General features: G+C 48.0%; 1 protein-coding gene across 7 annotated transcripts in view; it reads right to left on the bottom strand.

The window, feature by feature from the left end:
• The window catches only part of ALKBH2 (alkB homolog 2, alpha-ketoglutarate dependent dioxygenase), a 248,924-nt gene that overhangs the window by 148,737 nt on the left and 83,840 nt on the right, over window positions 1-16,347 (bottom strand). For 3 of the 7 annotated variants that reach the window (XM_069619437.1, XM_069619443.1, XM_069619444.1), the window contains exon 1: window positions 13,266-13,351. The exons of 1 other annotated variant lie outside the window; for it this stretch is intronic. The gene's annotated coding sequence lies outside the window, so the exon portion shown is untranslated. Of the gene's footprint in view, window positions 1-13,265; window positions 13,352-13,838; window positions 13,858-13,929; window positions 13,954-16,347 lie in introns of those variants that run through there. 3 more of the 7 variants (XM_069619442.1, XM_069619440.1, XM_069619439.1) reach the window with 3 other exon arrangements.

Here is a 16,347-nt window from a genome sequence, read left to right as displayed (position 1 = left end):
TGTACTGTTATTTTGTAGTATTTGATTTTATGTTATTAAAAAAAAGAAATTATGTCTCATTGACACCCTACTGAGGTTCCATCTGATCCTCTTCCTGACTATTATTAAATCTATCTTTCCTGCCTTTGTTCCCGTTTTAACTTCTCTCTTTAATCCACCTATTTCCTCTGGTCATTACCCTTCTTTTAATGTTGCTACTATAATTCCTCTTCTTAAGAAACCTCTCAGTCCTGTGGAAAACTCAAATTTCCATACGATCTCTTCTTCCTCAGCTCCAAAATTCTAGAGCAATTTTTGTCCCAGTTCCTAACTCGATTTGAATATCTCCTTTACTCTTACCAATCTGGTTTCCACTCTGGTTTCTGTGCTGAAACCGCTCTTCTTTCTGTTTCAAACTCCATCCTTAATGCTAGTCACCATAAACTTTCCTCCATTCTTGTTTGGCTGAACCTCAGTTCAACTTTTGACACTGTAGATATTGTATTCTTCCCTCTACACTGGCACTTTGAAACTGCTCTTCAGTGGTTTCTCTCGTATATCTTTCCGACCACTCATTCAGTTTTTTGGAAGAGTTCTGCATCCCGGTCCTATCCTCTTTCCTATGGTGTCCCTCAGGGCTTTGTCTTTATTTACTCGCTATACATCACTTCTGTCTTCTCCAACGCTTGATTTTGGTTTCCAGGTGCATCTATACGTGGACGACACACAGATTCTCATCTCCCTTTCCTCAGTCAATGACTATCCATCAACCAAGGATTAGGCTAAGCGCGTTAGCAAGCAAGATGGTGCCTGGCCTCCAGTTTGCCTCTGGGTCTCGTTCCTGGTCAGTGTGTTTGTTTTCATTTCTTGCCTGCACACAGACTGCGTAGCAATCTTTCTTCCCCGTCGGGTCTGCAGGCCACGGGGATTGAACTCTGCAATACTATGTGCCTAGTTAGACCTTTTGGGGGTCGGAGGCGCACAGATGGGCGCAGCAGGGGCGCACTTTGCGCGCTGATGTTGCGCCTAAGTCAAGCCCATCTGTGCCCGTCAGGGCCACAGCCAGCTCAGGTGGCACTTTTCCTTAGGTGGAAACTGTAAGTAATGCGCCGACTATGCTTTCACGCAAGCAGTTATTACAACTTGCCCCTCCGTCCACTGTGAGAAACCTGAAGATGTCTCAATTGTTAGTCCCCGGGGATCTGTCATCCAGGTGGCCAGGACACGGCCATCACTATTGGATCCAGTTCCTGGGGGTGGACCAGTGCGGGAGATCACCTGGATGGGGGTCTTCGGGGAGTGGAAGTGGGACACCGAAGGGTGAGACGTGGTATCCCCTTCCTTATAACACCATTTCCCCATCCTACCAGGTAGGATACCTAGAAACTCAACACCCGCCCCCTTTTTCCAACACAAACACTTTCTCACGGACAGTTCATCGTGAGCGACAACGGACTAACACCATAGCCATATACCTGACATGTCCCAACACAAGAGTCAGGTAGAGACAGGCAATTACTGATAATTACACACACCTGGCTTCCATCACACTTCCCCACGCGGATAAAAGGCGGAGCACGAAAGCACACTCTGAGCAAGGCAAAACGCACAAGGAAGCAGAAATTCCGAGATTGCAGTTTAAACCAAGGAGAAAGGCGGCAATACCGGAGAGGACAACAAGAAGGGAATTACCCTTGTCCTTTTCAACAAAGGACCGTGACTTTTGTAGGGAAGGGAGGGTTGGTTGAGCCCCCCTCCAATGCATTCTACACAGGAAGGCCCGTTTGCTCTTGCACTGGTGGGGGGACGCCTCCACTGCCCTTTTGCTATGGCAAGGGACAAGACCCCGACATGAGCAGAGGTGGGTCCATTGCAAGACACACTTGGACTCCATTTTGTGTACCCTCGACTCCATCTTTGGACTAGACCGCATTCTGACAGTGCAAAGTCGCCTCTCCCTTCAGCAGCACCACGCACAGCGAACATGAACAGCCCCCACCTTTTTCCTCCGTTGCCTTTGCCTCCCAAGTCCCTTTCTCACGGATGCTTTACTAACTGCTACAATTAAAACAATGTATCTTCTCACTCTTCCTCTGAGATCACTGTCCTATGTGTGACCGGGCCGAACCATGACTCGTAGTTCATCCATCTCCACAAACCCGCTCCTGCACCCCTCAGCTGGAAAATTACTGCCTGCTCAACCTTGTGCCCCTCCAAAGGTATTCTCTTGATCTAACAGAAGGGTGACCCTGCTGTACTGCCCACCCTAGAAGTGTCCCCAATAAACCCAGACCCTAGGCACTGTATATTCTGTTCTGAACAAGTGTCACCCCACTCCCTTCCCGCTCTGATGTGCCAGACCAGACAGCTATCAATCCCAGCCCCCAGGTTACGCAGGGGCAAGGCCCCACTCCCTCCATCTCATGAATGACCCAAGGAAGGACAATGCAAACACACGTGTACAATTTATAGGATTCTAAGAGTTACTCAAAGGTATATTAATGCTCATTGTTTATTGCATGTCTAGAATAGGTATGCAGGTCAGCTTAGTTAGATTCAACCGCATCTCCGGACCTGCCCCAGCCTTCACCTCGCCCGGACCAGTCCAGCTGAACCACGCAACCGCTACCCTCCCGCCAACCCATCAGCCAATCCTACGAAGCCAGTCCCTTAAGACCTATATGCGTACTCCCTTCTTGACCAATGAACATGCAACTTGTAACCTATATATCCGACGTCATTGATGACTCTAACCTTTTCAAACTTGTATCTGTATTGTTTGCCAGAGCACTCTCGAGACAGCAGAGTTCTCTGGATGCTGAATCTTACATAAACTTTGACAACTCGCAACCCAATCTCTTGGTCTCATTCCCTACCGGGATGTGTCCTTTATTCTGAGTGTTTACTGGTATGTAGGGAGTGAGCGCCTTCACTTTCAAGAAGCCTCATGGAAAAGAAACATAAGACCGGGAATTGCAGCTGACGAACGGTGTAGTGTGCGTCAAAAGTACACAGGCCCTCCCGCATTGAAAGCAGAGGTGGGGAGAAGTGATTGCCGCTGTGGTACTGTCCTGGACTCCGACAGCAAAGCAACGCCAGCAAGTTCAGCACAGCCGGCGAGTTGGAGAAACTGCGGACTGTGTTATGCTCAAGGTTGCAAGAGGCAACATTGTTTGAACAAAGAGAACGTGTATACGATTGAACTTTATGAAACCAAAATAGGTACCAGATACAGAGTGTTCCGGCGCCACGTGGATGCTCACTCGAAGGTCTCTGTTTGGCGCCTCCATGAGCAGGTTAGAATTATTCAACTGTGAAATCAAAGTGGTCCTACAGCAGGTTAAGTCAAAGCCTGTGCACATTCAATTGTCTTCGATTGTCTGTAAACCGAAATTGGTTTGAGCCCGGCTGAGGGGGACTAATTGTAGAAAAAGGGGCCTGAGCCCAGAAGAGGGGTATCCTGGGTGAACAGTAAAACACCCGAGAAGATATTGCTGTGGCAAATGTGAACCTGACTGAGGGATGGCTGCGAATTAAAGCTGGTCTGAACCTGACTAAGGGAAGCTAGTTGTGAAAATAGGATCCGAGTCCAGCTGAGCCCCCAGGGTGAAGGGTGAATCACCCGACTTGAATATTTGGAAAGGAACTTTTTTTTCATTGTTTCTGGCACATCAGACCCTCTAAAGGAAGAGACTTGAAACGAAAGACTTGGGCACAGATGGCCCCGATGTCAGTAAGAGGAACTGTGACCTTGTGCCAAAGAAGCCCAAGAGTGTACTGTGCTCAAGTGACCCGCCTGGTCCCGAGCTAAAAACGTGGGGAAGGGAGGCCAACAGCCTAAACATCCTGACTTATCATTTTGTGAACAATTCATTCTTTTTGTGAATATTATCCCACAATATTTGTAGCATAGCGGTAAGGATTGGCAATTTTTCATTTTTAGTATAGGCCCTTTTTATTTGACTAGACTGCACTAGGACTGTATTATTATTATTATTTGATGGTCGTAGCTTGCGCCCATCTTAGATTTAGGTTTTGATAGGCGTTTTTCACACCCCTGATAAAGTTCAATAAACACCCATGAACTCTGATCACTTGTGTCTGCCTTACACCACTATATTCCCAAACAGCTTGTATGAAATGGATAACGTTAATACTATCTGACACCAAACTCAATCTTTTTAAAGTTTTTGCTATTTAATGTGCGTTCACATGTGACGCACACTTCACAGTGTTATGATTTATTATCGGATTACTTCCTCATTTTGTGTGTGTTTCAGAAACTTTGCTACGCGATTCCTCGGGCCTTGCCCTAGTACAACTATTGCTGCCTAATTTTAAAATCATGCACCTAGATTGTCCTCAACCTTGTGTACGTGGGAGTGTTGCCATTATTTTTAACTCTTGTTTCACTTGCACATTGTTAACACTGGATCACTGAATCCAGATGGAGGCCCTGCTTGTTCACTTCACAGTGTCCTTGACTCTTAGCATTCCACCTCTGTAACTAGACCTGTGGATTAAGGCACTCTTTCCTCTACTTTTGTGGCGCTGGCCGAATTTCTGGCTCCTCTTAAACTTGTTAAACCAAGAGTCTGTCCATCTGAGCCCTGGTTTTCTGACAATCTGTGTGCCCTCCCTCTTCAAGGCAGACAAACCGAGCATAAATGGTGTCTTGCCTAGGATCCTTCTATTAAAAAGTCCCTTCAGCAAGTCTCCGCCGATTACCATAAAGCGATTTGTATGGCCAATCGGGCTTATTTTTCATCACGCATAGAAGCATCTATTAACCATTCTAAAGAGTTAAGACGGGCTCTTCTGTCTCTCCTGATTCTATTCCACCTTCCCAGGGGCTTTGTGACGCCTTATCTGCTTATTTAATGGAGAAGATCGATAAAATCCATTTTGGTATCCTTTCTTCTGGATTTAGGTTGCAGCCTCCACCTGTTATTGCCATCACTTCTACCTCTTGTATTGTATGATCGACATTCCCCGTTTTTGCCGTTGAAGATAGCTTAGCTTTATGTTTCCAAATTGAAATCCGCGTTCCCTATAGCCTCTATTCCACTTGGTATTCTTAAGGATATCTTGCCGCAAATTTCCCAGTGCTCACAGAAGCAGTGAATGCCTCTTTTCAAACTGGACATATTCCAGCCTCTCTCAAACAAGAGACAGAATTTCCCCTTGCTGAAGAAACAGTCCTTGTACCCTCTTATTCCCGCCAATTTATCATTGGTTTGCCCACTGTTTAGCTCCTTTCTGGAAAAATTCTCGTTCTTTCACCCCTCAGTATGGTTTTCGAGCAGGGTGGGGAACCGAGAGTGTGCTGGTCTCCGTTTTGGACCAACTGTCCCAGATATATGATCAAGGCGGCATTGGGGCTCCCTTCTTGACCTCTCCACTGCCTTTGACACTGTTGACCATTGCACAATCGTCTGACGGAGGCTGACCTCTCCAGTGCTCTGCTATCCTGGTTTTCTTCCTTTCTCTCAGATCACTGTCAAAATATTTCTCCTCCACCTTTTCACTAAGCCTATGGCTCTCACTTGTGGTGCTCCCCAGGGGTCCGCCATCTCACCAGTGCTGTTCAATGCGTATATTAAACCTCTGACTATACTCATCTTCTCCCACAGTTTCCCCTGCTATTCATACGTATATGACACTCAGATCCTGGTTTGCCTTAACCACTCCCTTCCGGAGTCGGCAGCCAGGTTCAGGAATTGTCTCGAGGCCGTGGGGGAATGGATGTGTAACAATTGGCTCAAGCTGAACGGAGACAAAACTGAAGTGGTGGTGGGCCCGCCTTCTGCGTCATCCTTTTGGACTCCTGCCTTTTGGCCATCCTCCTTTGGTCCTTTCGCATCTCCGGTTCCTGTAGTCAAGGATTTGGGAGTGAAAATATCTGCTTCACTATCAATGGAGCCTCATGTTGGTGCAGAGTGCCAGCTGGGGTATTTTCACTTACAAATGCTTCTCAGGGTCCTCCCATTTATCCCTGTGCAACTTCGTGCACCCGTGGTTTCAGCTTTGGTTACATCTTCTATGGATTACTGCAACTCATTGTTCTGGCTCAGCCTGCCTACTTGGTGCGTCGTCTCCAAATTCGGTAGCTTGAGTAACTACTTCTACACCACGGTGCACTCATATCTCGTCTGTGCTCTGAAAATTACATTGGCTCCCCGTAGCCCAGGGCATTCAATTTAAGGCATTATGCCTAATGCATCGTGACTTTCATGGTCTTGGTGCCGAGTACCTGCAGGCGAAATTCCCCTGCTATTTTCCTGGTCAAACACTGCGTTCTGCGGACGCTTGTCTTGTCCCCCATTCCTAGGTTTCAGTTTACCCAGATTGGTGGACCACCTTTTTCTGTTGCAGCTGCCTCTTTGTGAAATTCCCTCCCTCGTGCGCTTAACGCTACACAATCATTTCTCCTTTCATTGGGCACTGAAAACGTACCTTTTCTAGCCCATCTTCCCAGCTGTCCTGCCGAGGAGCGCCAAGATGCCTCGTTTGGTGAATGTTGCGCTTTATAAATAATGCTAACATAACATAACCTCTCTCTTCCTGACTGTTATTGAATTGTGGATGGCTTCTCAGTTTCTCTTTCTTAATCCCCCAAAAAAAGGAAAGCTTGTTTTTTCCAGCTACTACTTCTATTCAGCGTCCTCCAACTTTTTCTTTTACCCCTTGTCAACTTCCAGTTGGTCAAACAGCCTGCATTCTTGGATTTCTTTTTGATTCTTCTGATTCACTGCAACCTCAAATCAAATTGCTTGTACAATCAGGTTTGTTTTATCTTCACAATATTAAAAAGATTTGGCATTTACCGGAATCCATTTCTGATAAAGACTTGAAAAAAACTCTTCAAGAGATGTTTGCAGAACTTTTGGGTGAGGAAAACTTTGAGTCGATTGAGTTAGATAGAGTCCATAGAACAGGGCGGATGGCCAAATGGCAAACGGCGAGGCCTCGCAACGTTTTGGCTGCCTTTGCCAGATATGCGCAGAAGGAAGCAGTTCTCAGAGAGGCAAGGAAAAAGGAACCCATCATGTTCAAAGGGCAGCAGATTGCGCTCTTCCAGGAACTGGTGGCTAGCACTCTGATCAAGAGGAGGCAGATGGGGCCGGTGCTCAGGATACTGAACGAAAAGGACATCCAATATAAATGGACTTTCCCCATTTGGTCTAGTTTTCGAGTGGGAGGGGCGCCAGAAAAGGACAACCTTGGTACAAGAGGGGGTGGATTTGCTTCACATCGAGATGGCAGAGAACCCCTCAGGCCCGGACACTCAGGGTTCAAGCAGCCGGGCCAGGCCAAGACCGTGGGAGTGGAAATTGGTCGTAGAGAAAAGGAAAAAGAGTACAAAAGAGGGAGGAACGCCGCGAAAAGGGACGCTCAGAGAAGAAGAGAAGGAGACCTAAACGAGCCTCAGGCATGAAGTTGAATAAAAAGGGTCGGTGGGCTGATAAGGGGAAAGATGGGGCTGCGGGGAGACCAGGACACAAACATTTTGGGAATGGAAAGGGCGGGAATACCCGGGTTAGGAGGGTTACGCAGACGAGAGCAAGTCGTTCTCTTTTGGGAAGTGGGGTTTTGGGGGAGGAGGGGCATCGGAATAGGGGCAATGGGATCCTTAACAAAGGGAAGAGTGATAGGGCTGTGGAGTGGGCCAAGGAACACTTAGTGAGGAGCACACCCTCAAGTGGATAACTCATAATGTGAGGGGGCACAATACCCCTCTCAAGAGGAAAAAGTTGGAGTTTTTCATTGGGAAAGAGAGGCCAGACTTTATGGGGCTGCAGTAAACGCACCTGTTACTCAAAGACCAGGGGAGGTTGAAGCTACAGGGTTTTGACCAGAACCTGCACGCACCCAGTCAAAGCAAATCGAAGGGGGTTGCGTTGGCCATCAGAAACACAGTTGGATTCAGAGTCAAGGAGGTAATAAGGGATAAGGAGGGCAGGTACCTGGTGGTAAAGGGCAAATATCATTAGGTCCCCTACATGATAGCAGTTGTTTACGCACCAAATGCGGGGCAGGAACAATTTTTGCAGCTAATACTGAAGTTATTGGAAGAACTAGCTCCGGGGACAGATAGTATTGATGGGAGATCTCAATATTGCCTGGGACAGAGAAAGAGATAGGATCGGCAGACAGGTAAGAGGAGGGGGTGCGGTTATGTCAAAGGACCTGAAAGATAGAATAGACAGGATGGGCTTAAGAGACTCGTGGAGGGAGCTGAGGGGAGAGGAGGAAGGCCATACTTTCATATCGGGGGTCCACAGATCTCAGTCGAGAATTGATTATATATGGGTCTCAGCGGGACTAGTGGGCAGGATTCGGGAAGTGAGTACGGGCCCAATAGGGATCGTAGATCATAAAACAGTGGCAGTTACTTTGGACATGGGGTGCAGGGACAAGGGCATCTGGGGCTGGAAATTCCCGGGACCCCTCCTAAGGGACCCAGAAATTCGGAGAGAAATTGAGAAGATCAAGATTTTCTTTGCTATTAATAGGAAGGACGACACACGGGAGGATGTGAGATGGGACACCTTCAAGGCCACTCTCGGGTGGGGGGGGGGGGGGATCTGATAGCATTAGCCGCCCACCGCATAAAACAAATGAAGGCATTAGAAGTACAACTAGAAGCGGAGGTGGAAGCGGCCAGGCAGAAAGTAGGATAGACGCCGTCTAGGGCGGCTATGAGGGACTACAGGAGAGCAGTAGGGCAGCTAGACATCCTTCGAACCAAAAAAGCAGAAGGGGCACTCTTGGCGGTACAGCAGAAATACTACGCCAAGGCGAATAAAGCGGGTGTGCTCCTGGCGCATCTCCTTAGGGGGGGCAAAATCGAGATTGCCATTAAAGCGCTAAAGACCGCCTCAGGAGAGAGGGTTACGAGGGGCGGGGACTTGCAGGAACTATTAGAGTATTACGAGTCCCTATACACGTTGCAGAAACCCCAGAGTAAGCTGCAGGGTGGATTCTTGGGGAGGGTGCAGTTGCCGAGCATTGGGAGGGAGGCCCGTGAGTTCCTTAATCAGGAAATTACAGAAAAGGAAGTGCAAGGGGTAATTAGGGCTTTACCGGCAAACAAGGCCCTGGGCCCGGACGGGTATACTGCAGGCTTTTACAAGAGGTTTGTCTCACAGCTGGCCCCACAGTTGACCTTACTGTTTAACACATTCCGACAGACGGGTAGGATTGCCCTTTCTATGGAGGAAGCTAAACTGACTCTGATACTTAAGCCAAATAAGGATCCAGAGGAAAAAAACGTCCTACCGACCCATTGCGTTAATAAATATAGACGCCAAGATATATACAAAGATTCTCGCAAATAGACTGGAAACATACCTCCCTCAGCTGATACACCCTGATCAAGCAGGTTTCGTTAAGGGCAGGCAAACGTCAGATAATATTAGACCGGTTGCCCACCTGGTAGAAAAAGCGCAGAAAACGAGCACTCCCGCAGTCCTATTGGCTTTGGATGCTGAGAAGGCATTTGACCGCGTAGAGTGGTCTTTTCTGTTTCGAGTGATGGTGAAAATGGGAATCCGGGGGAATTTTTGAAGATGGTCCAAGCTAACTATCAGCCCCAGCCGTTAGGATAGTGGTCAACGGGCCAGTATCGCGGTTGGTACGCTTGCAGAGGGGAACAAAACAAGGCTGCCCGCTATCTCCCCTACTTTATGCGGTATATCTGGAGCCCCTATTACAGGCAATTAGGGAGGCGGAGGAAATACGGGGCATCCCCTTTGGAGGAGAGCAGCAAAAGGTTGTAGCATTTGCTGACGATATGTTGCTTGCCTTGACGTCCCCGGCTGAGTCCATCCAAGCTAGCGCGGACCTGTTAGGGGAGTTCGGGAAGGCTTCAGGGTTAACGAGTAATGCTAGTAAATCTGAGCTCCTAAACCTCACGCTGAAGGCTCTGAAACGGGATGGGTTGAGGGAGAACACTCCTTTTATTTGGAGCCCGGGAGAGGTGCGGTATCTGGCGGTAAGGGTAGCAGCACACCTCACGGGTTGGTACTCGGCTAATTACCCCTTGCTGAGGGAAATCAAGAGAAACTACCATAGATGGAAAACCCTTAGAGTCTCATGGTTCGGGTGGATAGCTGCAATTAAGATGGTTACACTCCCGCGACTGTTATATTTTTTCCAGGCAATTCCCCAGCCGATTCCACTGGGGTTTTTTAAGGAGTTAGGAAAGTTGACTAATGAATTCCTATGGGAAGGGAAGAGGGCCAGGGTGGGACAACGCTTGCTTACGGCGTCCAGGGGGTGGGGGGGGCTGTCGCTACCAAATTTTAGGCAGTACTATGAGGCGGCACAATTGTGGGTAATCAGGGAATGGCTGAGGGGCGGGGAAAGTGACCAAGGCAAGCTGTGGGTGAGGATGGACCGAGCGGTAGCACATCATGACCTGGCGGAGGTGTTATGGTTGCCAAAAAAGCAGAGACCTAGGCACTTTTTTTGAGAGCTCCATTACCAAACTTTTGGCGGATGTGTGGGATAGGTTAGCGAGATCCAGGGGAATCACTTCATTTCCATCACCCTTTACTCCTATTTTTGGTAATGGGGACTTTACCCCGGGATTGGAGAAGGGGGCTTTTAGGCTGTAGGAAATTGTGCGATATGTTCCGCAATGGGGAGATTTTGTCTTGAGGATTGTAAGCGGGAGTTCGCTATGCACGAGGGAGAGAGGTTAAGGTATGGACAAATACGGCATTGGGTTTTACAACCAGAGATTAGATCGGGAGCTACCAGGGAGCCGACCCACTTTGAGAATTTTCTCCTGACCAATGATGGAATGACAGGACTAATATCTAATTTATATAGGACCCTAGAAGAGGGAGGTGAAGAAAATAGATGGCCATATATGCAGGATTGGGATCATTTCCTGGGAAGGGAATTGAATAGGACAGAGTGGGAAGGACTGTGGAGGAAAATACCCAAACTGGCGAAAGCTTCCCAGCTACAAGAAATATGTTATGCGGTATTGATCGGGTGGCATTATATGCCTGCCCGCCTCCAGAGAATATATCCGGAGACCTCGGGGGAGTGCTGGAGGGGCTGCGGGATGACAGGGACGGCGGTTCACGTCTGGTGGGACTGCCCCAAAATAGAACCATTCTGGAGGGTGGTCCGGCAGGCGCAAGCACAGACCTTTGGTCTGGGTGATGGAAGATCCCTGGCCCAGATTCTTCTGTGCGTCAGAAACGTCACTGAGGTGGGGGAACCCAGGTCAAGGGAAAAAGCTAAAGTGATACTGACGTTGGCTGCTATGATGTTAATAGCTCAAAGATGGAAAAGCCCTGAGGTTCCCATGTTCCAAAACTCGCTACAAAAGATTTGGGAACTTGTGGCCCTGGAATGGGCAACATACGCCTTGGACAACAAGGTCCAGAACTTTGCTGTGGAGTGGGGGGAAATAATGTCTTTCCTTAAGAATGAATTTAGAGTGATGTGGTGTCTGCAGCGCCTGAGACTGTTAGAACTGGAATAGATGGGGAGAGTGAGCCCAGGACAGTCTGATTTTTGCGAAGGGATGATCCGATGCCTCGGTGGAACGGAGGCGGGGGAGCTGGGGAGGGGAATGTTTTCTTTCTCATGCTGTTGCAAAATTCAAAAGAGTTTTTAAAAAAATGTTGGCATCAACTAACTTAGCGCCACTAAAATACTCCTTAAAACTATTGTTCTTTCTCACCTTAAGCTATTCTTCTTTGCGTTCAATTTTATATTCTTAAGTACGAATTCAGTTTTGCTTACCCAAGTCAGACAGTATTTTCTCCTTATTTGGCACGTCTCCATTGGCTCCCAGTTAAACGGTTTGAGTTTCAGTTCCTCTGTGTAGTCTTTAAGAGTATTCATGGCCTGGCCTCCACATACCTATGGTCCTTGATTTCTTTGTACCATCCTACTCACGAATAGCATTCTGCCTTTGTTTATTTCAACTTCTTGCCCCTCTTCTTTGCAATGCTCTCCTTTTACAGATTTGTCCTTGTCCTAGGCTTTCTCAGGTTAAACAAATTCTTAAACTTCTTTTACAGTTGTCTTTTCTTAAAATCTCTCTCATTTGAAGTATTTCTGTGTGATTGCTATTTTCTGGACCATGCTTTTACCTTTACATTTATTGTACCTTTTTTTATATTGTTCAGTGCTTTGGATAAAGCAATACAGAGGCTTCGTAAAATAAATAAATCATCCCTGCTCCCCAACCCAACCACATCATGCAGTGCTACCCCTCAAAGTCTCCATCCACCACCCTCCCAACCTGTGCCACCACAATCAATCCTACCTATTCCCCAAGCCCCTTCCATAGCTCCCACGAAGGCTCCCGTCCGCCATCTGGCACATCCTCGCTTTACCCACCTTAGTGCCAGCACAATCACTATCATCTCTGTTCCGCAGGTCCCTTCCCCCCATGGCTCCATCCACCATCTGGCACCCCTCCCAGCACCACAATAAAAGCCAATCATAACACTGCCTCGTCTGGTGGTCCTGGGCAAATCATGTTATCCTTCTGTGCCTTAGCCACAGGAGTTCTATGTGAGCTTCATAAATCCTGTTTTGCCACAAATTGATGATCTAATAAACAGAATGGGGGATGGTGCAGGGACAGGAAGATCGAGGTATTTGCCGGTGGACCGCCCCCAACCCCCGAGCCCCCTCCCTGAAAGGGGGTTGTGAGATAGCGGTATGAGGGCAGCCCCACATTAAAGCAGGTGGGGACACGGCACATCAGCACAACATGCAAGTATAACAAAACCGTCATTATGTTTAAAAAACGAGGACGGTGTATAAATCACCCAAATAGTAGCTAAAGTGATTCCATAAAATACACATAAGTGAAACTATACTGCCATCGAGAAAATGAGTTGCCTTCGCTTAAGGTGCACGGCGTTTCACTGCTAGAGATACATAAGTCACAACAGCAATTTAAAATAACTGCATGCAGCATAATTCACTGACTAATATGCGAAGGTACCACGATTAAACGAAGCGTTGTGTTGCGCTGCACCTGAGCACGATATGAAATAACGTAACCCCGTTCTAAGAGGTAAAGATGGGAGTGAATTGCGTCCATCGCTGCAGTTTTATGCCTCATTTCGAGAGTTAGATTTTTATTTTTTTATTGTTGTACTTTGTGTTCTCCAAACACTTCCGTTCGATAGCTTTGAGAGGTCTGGCATGAACACCTACAATTAAAGAGACTCCTTTTTCATCGAAATGTGACTGAATATCTTGAAAATCTGAGAACGCACGGAAACCACCACATAACTTACCAGGAGCAGATAGACGTACAGATTCCCACTGCTGTCCTGCCCTCCCCAATGGGGATAGAAAAAGGACTAACAGCTATAGAAACAAATGAGAGACTAAAATGTAAGCCTTTAGGTATGCACCGAATGCACCGAGAAAAGTAAGCATTGGCAAAGCCAACAGTTTGGGCTATACAAAAATTAATAATAAAGGAACTCAATCAGCCTTTGTTAGGCATTACAGTATATGCTTAGATATTCTTCTTGCATGAGTGGCAAAGTGTGAGAGTCCTCTCCTATAAACTGGTGATGTATGTTGCTTTCAGGTATATGCCCTCGGGAACCCCTGCATCATAAGCACCATACCTTGAGGAAACACACGGACAATCGTCTTATGCTCACGGGCTCCCGGTGGCAACTGCTGCGCACGGGGTCCCCTTTATTAAACGTGCATGCGCGGCCCGAAACGGGGCTCGCGCATGCATATTGGAACACAGATTACTTGCAACATTCCTCCTTTTTCATAAAGAACAAACAGCCTAATGGAAACAATAACATAGTGCGGTCCTACGGGCTGTAACATTAGTGCAGGCATACACTCAACCATGGGGATCCAACGTGGTGTTGTAGCTGAATAATGCCCCAGGCCGCCCACACAGCACGCACGCACCCCAAGTGAAGAACTCACTGACACGTCTGACTGGTCCTCGTTTATTAACTGTGCGCATGCGTGAGCGGCACGAGGCTTGCGCATGTGCACATGGTACAGTAATACGTAACATCACTCCTTTTTTAAAACAAGAAAACCTGACATATATAACATAACAACAACTCAACGTGCGTTAACAAACATAGTTCCACTTCTGCTCTAACATAGCTCTCAACTCACACGCTTTTGGCGGGTGTCACCCGCCTTGTAAAGGGCTGACTTACCCGCCGAGTCTCCTGCACGCCCATGCATTCCAATGGGCGTCTCACCCGCCAAAAACAAAATCGGATGGTTTCACCCGCCTTTGCAACACAAACGGTTGAGAGCTATGGCTCTAACCATCAGAGTCCATGACATAGTCTTGAAATCAGACAGGGGGTTGTCGTCCCACTCTGCTCGGATACCTGCTGCTACTCCCTGAGGTCGGCAGTGGTGCTTCAATTGGTGGGCTTTCTTTTCCGTGTGGGTTTCCTGGTGGTTGGGCTTCCTCCGGATTGGACTGCTCAGCCACCTCCGCAGGTCAGCTGCCGGCTCGCTTCAATTTTTTTGAAGAATGACCTGTTTCTGGTTACCATCCCTCGCCCATTGGCAGCCGTCACCATAGAACCCCTCACCTGGGTTACCCCGAGGGGTTGTGGTTCGTAGGCGAGAGACATCTTCCCTTCGGGACGTTGATTCCATACTAGTATAGTGTCTCCCCACACAATGTCTTTCTCTTGGAGGTTCCTCCGTCCGCTCTCTCTCTCATTTCTGTCCTTCCGTTCCTGCCTGACACGTTCGTCATCAATCACCTCCGGTGTTCTTCCGTCAGCTTCAGGAATCAGCCCTCTCATCAGCCCTCTCAGACAGCATTTGAATAGGGCTTTCGCCGGTGGGACGCCTGTGGACTGGTGAGGAGTTGTCCGGTATTCCCACAGAAACTCAAATAGGTTTTGTCGTAACTCCCCTACCCCATTGATGGAGATGCAAAAAGTCTTGTTTAGGGTTCGCATAAACCGTTCTGCTTCTCCATTGGCATTGGGCCAGAGTGGTGTCACTTTCCTGTGCTTAATCCCTCTTTCTTCTAGGTACTTTGCAAATTGGTTACCTTGGAATGGTGGGCCATTGTCCAAACAAAGTACTAGCGGGAACCCATGGGTGGCAAATATTTTTTCTAGTGCCATGATAGTGTGGTCGCAGGCCATCAATTCCACTAGTTCCACCTCTGGATATCTTGACCATTGGTCTACAACAGGTAGGAAGTACATGCCTCTTCCTGTTGACCCAAAGTCTGCATGAACAGTACCCCAAGGTTGCTCGCTCCTTTCCATGGATGTGATCGGGGGCGCACTCTCTGCGGGGCTCGCCGCTTCACATGGGACACATGCACACAAAAACCTGTCCACTCTGTTCTCCAGGTCAGGAAACCATACTTTAGGCCTTAAGCAAGCTTTTGTTTTTGCCGCCCCTTGGTGTCCTGTGTGTGGTAGCTCCAGCACTCTGGTCATCAGTGATCTCGGGATTACAATTTGTCAGCCCCGTAGGATGAGGCCATCCTCAGACATTGACAGCTCATGTCTGACTTTCCATAGTGCTTGCATGTCTCTTTGAGCCTCATCATCCCGCCTGGAATTGTGAGCGAGCACATCTTTCCATTCCCCGCTTCCAATGGCTGCTCTCATGATCCGGAACACTTCGTCATTGTTCAAAGCCGCAATGATGTCCTGATGTGCTAGTGCTATTGGCATGGCAGCCTCCACTATGTTGCGTATCATTTCCAGGCTCTACATCACCTCTACTTGGTCAAGCGCACGACTTGTGCTGGGGTGGCGTGACAAATAGTCTGCGGGATTATGAGTGCCAGGCCTGTACTGTAGTTTCACCCCGTACTCGATCAATGATAACATACATCGTTCTATGCGCGGGCGTGGTTTTGACGAGGCACCAGCCATGATGGGTATGAGGAGTTTGTGGTCAGTGATGACCACCACTGGTTTTCCTAGAATGTACAATCGGAAATGTCGGCAACCCCACAATATTGCCAGGGCTTCTCTCTCAATTTGAAAGTACCTCTTTTCAGTTTCGGAGAGGGACTTACTGGCGTAAGCAATTCGGCACATGTTTCCTTGCACATTGGCTTGTAATAGTACAGCACCCAAACCTATAGGGCTAGCATCAACCACAATTTCGGACTCCCTCCCTGGGTCGAAGTACGCCATGGTTTCCTGGTCCGATAATGCCGACTTGATGTCTTGAAATGCCTTTTGTTCCTTCTCTGTCCATGTCCACGCCACATCTTTTTTTGTTAGCACCCTTAAAGGCTCTGACAGCGATGCCAGGCCCCTGATGAATCTGCTGCAATAATTTACCATTCCTAGGAAGCTTCGGATTTCTGCTGGTGATTCCGGGGCGGCTGCT

This window comes from Ambystoma mexicanum, chromosome 10 (genome assembly GCF_040938575.1).
Source record: "Ambystoma mexicanum isolate Mex_15411 chromosome 10, UKY_AmexF1_1, whole genome shotgun sequence".
NCBI classification, from domain to species: Eukaryota; Metazoa; Chordata; class Amphibia; order Caudata; family Ambystomatidae; genus Ambystoma; species Ambystoma mexicanum.
This window is presented reverse-complemented; position numbering and strand designations above follow the sequence as displayed.